We start from the raw sequence: 2,500 nt of genomic DNA on the forward strand, positions 1-2,500 counted from the left end.
GTCCCCATAATGTCATATATGTCATTAGAGTTGTAGATTTCCACTGTCCAAAACCCATATATGTTTTCACTTGAATGTATTGAAAGTGAAACCATCAGATCTTGGCTTTGGCATGAGATGTCTTGAAAGTAAGACCAGCGCTGTCTAAATATGAGTCTCCTCTGCTCAGGGTGTGAGTACAGAGAAGATTGGAGAAAGTCAAAAGTTTTGCTCAAAAATGACTGCAGATCAAAAGAGGTCCCCAGTTCAAATCTGGGTGCCCCCTCATGTAAAGATAGCATTGGTTAGACTTATCTTTTCACTGATGTGAGAGAGAACATCCTAGCAAGAGAGCTTGGCCTCCTTTTGTCTGAAAATGAAACCCCAAAGATTGTTGGGTGTCTTCATCTTTAGCAGAGGATGGTTTCGATCCATCGACCTCTGGTTTATGGGCCCAGCACACTTCCGCTGCGCCACTCTGCTAGCAGTACACCCCAGATGGGACTCGAACCCACAATCCCTGGCTTAGGAGGCCAGTGCCTTATCCATTAGGCCACTGGGGCTCAGAAAAAAACTCCATATATTCTCCTTGCCTAGCTTGCCTTTGCATTCACTGGTCACCTTTGGAAAATTTTTGGGTGAAATTTTTGACTTTCTCCAATCCTCTCCAAACTCATACCCTGCGTAAGGGAGACTCAGACATAGGCAGGTGTGCTTGTCAAATCCTCTTATGTTGTTCCAAAGCTGAGATCTCACCATCCCACTTCCAATATATTACAGTCAAAAAATATGTGGGTTTTGGACACTTGAAATTTTACAACTCTAAAGACAGATATGAGATCAAGGAGACATGGGATGCATCAATAAATGTTTGTTATTTTGGCACAAACATGATGTTTCACTGATGTGAAATATATTACAGATAGGATGGCCAAAGACTGGTTACTCTTTGGAATAACGTTATTTTTATGCTAAGAAAAAAACATTTTTCATGCATCCGATGTCCCCATAATGTCATATATGTCATTAGAGTTGTAGATTTCCACTGTCCAAAACCCATATATGTTTTCACTTGAATGTATTGAAAGTGAAACCATCAGATCTTGGCTTTGGCATGAGATGTCTTGAAAGTAAGACCAGCGCTGTCTAAATATGAGTCTCCTCTGCTCAGGGTGTGAGTACAGAGAAGATTGGAGAAAGTCAAAAGTTTTGCTCAAAAATGACTGCAGATCAAAAGAGGTCCCCAGTTCAAATCTGGGTGCCCCCTCATGTAAAGATAGCATTGGTTAGACTTATCTTTTCACTGACGTGAGAGAGAACATCCTAGCAAGAGAGCTTGGCCTCCTTTTGTCTGAAACTGAAACCCCAAAGATTGTTGGGTGTCTTCATCTTTAGCAGAGGATGGTTTCGATCCATCGACCTCTGGGTTATGGGCCCAGCACGCTTCCGCTGCGCCACTCTGCTAGCAGTACACCCCAGATGGGACTCGAACCCACAATCCCTGGCTTAGGAGGCCAGTGCCTTATCCATTAGGCCACTGGGGCTCAGAAAAAAACTCCATATATTCTCCTTGCCTAGCTTGCCTTTGCATTCACCGGTCACCTTTGGAAAATTTTTGGGTGAAATTATTGACTTTCTCCAATCCTCTCCAAACTCATACCCTGCGTAAGGGAGACTCAGACATAGGCAGGTGTGCTTGTCAAATCCTCCTATGTTGTTCCAAAGCTGAGACCTGACCATCCCACTTCCAATATATTACAGTCAAAAAATATGTGTGTTTTGGACACTTGAAATTTTACATCTCTAAAGACAGATATGAGATCAAGGAGACATGGGATGCATCAATAAATGTTTGTTATTTTGGCACAAACATGATGTTTCACTGATGTGAAATATATTACAGATAGGATGGCCAAAGACTGGTTACTCTTTGGAATAACGTTATTTTTATGCTAAGAAAAAAACATTTTTCATGCATCCGATGTCCCCATAATGTCATATATGTCATTAGAGTTGTAGATTTCCACTGTCCAAAACCCATATATGTTTTCACTTGAATGTATTGAAAGTGAAACCATCAGATCTTGGCTTTGGCATGAGATGTCTTGAAAGTAAGACCAGCGCTGTCTAAATATGAGTCTCCTCTGCTCAGGGTGTGAGTACAGAGAAGATTGGAGAAAGTCAAAAGTTTTGCTCAAAAATGACTGCAGATCAAAAGAGGTCCCCAGTTCAAATCTGGGTGCCCCCTCATGTAAAGATAGCATTGGTTAGACTTATCTTTTCACTGACGTGAGAGAGAACATCCTAGCAAGAGAGCTTGGCCTCCTTTTGTCTGAAACTGAAACCCCAAAGATTGTTGGGTGTCTTCATCTTTAGCAGAGGATGGTTTCGATCCATCGACCTCTGGGTTATGGGCCCAGCACGCTTCCGCTGCGCCACTCTGCTAGCAGTACACCCCAGATGGGACTCGAACCCACAATCCCTGGCTTAGGAGGCCAGTGCCTTATCCATTAGGCCACTG

At 42.8% G+C, this 2,500-nt stretch overlaps 5 non-coding genes across 5 annotated transcripts in view; all 5 read right to left on the reverse strand.

The window, feature by feature from the left end:
* Nucleotides 1-469: 469 nt before the first annotated feature.
* trnar-ccu (transfer RNA arginine (anticodon CCU)) lies at nucleotides 470-542 on the reverse strand. Its single transcript has one exon. It is a non-coding gene; the product is annotated as a tRNA-Arg (tRNA).
* An 829-nt stretch (nucleotides 543-1,371) lies between these two features.
* Nucleotides 1,372-1,443, reverse strand: trnam-cau (transfer RNA methionine (anticodon CAU)). The gene has a single exon. It is a non-coding gene; the product is annotated as a tRNA-Met (tRNA).
* Nucleotides 1,444-1,450: 7 nt separating this feature from the next.
* Nucleotides 1,451-1,523, reverse strand: trnar-ccu (transfer RNA arginine (anticodon CCU)). The gene has a single exon. It is a non-coding gene; the product is annotated as a tRNA-Arg (tRNA).
* Nucleotides 1,524-2,352: 829 nt separating this feature from the next.
* Nucleotides 2,353-2,424, reverse strand: trnam-cau (transfer RNA methionine (anticodon CAU)). Its single transcript has one exon. It is a non-coding gene; the product is annotated as a tRNA-Met (tRNA).
* A 7-nt stretch (nucleotides 2,425-2,431) lies between these two features.
* trnar-ccu (transfer RNA arginine (anticodon CCU)) overlaps nucleotides 2,432-2,500 on the reverse strand; it is a 73-nt gene continuing 4 nt past the window's right edge. The window contains exon 1 of the tRNA in view: nucleotides 2,432-2,500. This exon is cut by the window's right edge and continues 4 nt beyond it. This is a non-coding gene — a tRNA (tRNA-Arg).

Source organism: Hoplias malabaricus, chromosome 1 (assembly GCF_029633855.1).
Source record: "Hoplias malabaricus isolate fHopMal1 chromosome 1, fHopMal1.hap1, whole genome shotgun sequence".
Taxonomy (NCBI): domain Eukaryota; kingdom Metazoa; phylum Chordata; class Actinopteri; order Characiformes; family Erythrinidae; genus Hoplias; species Hoplias malabaricus.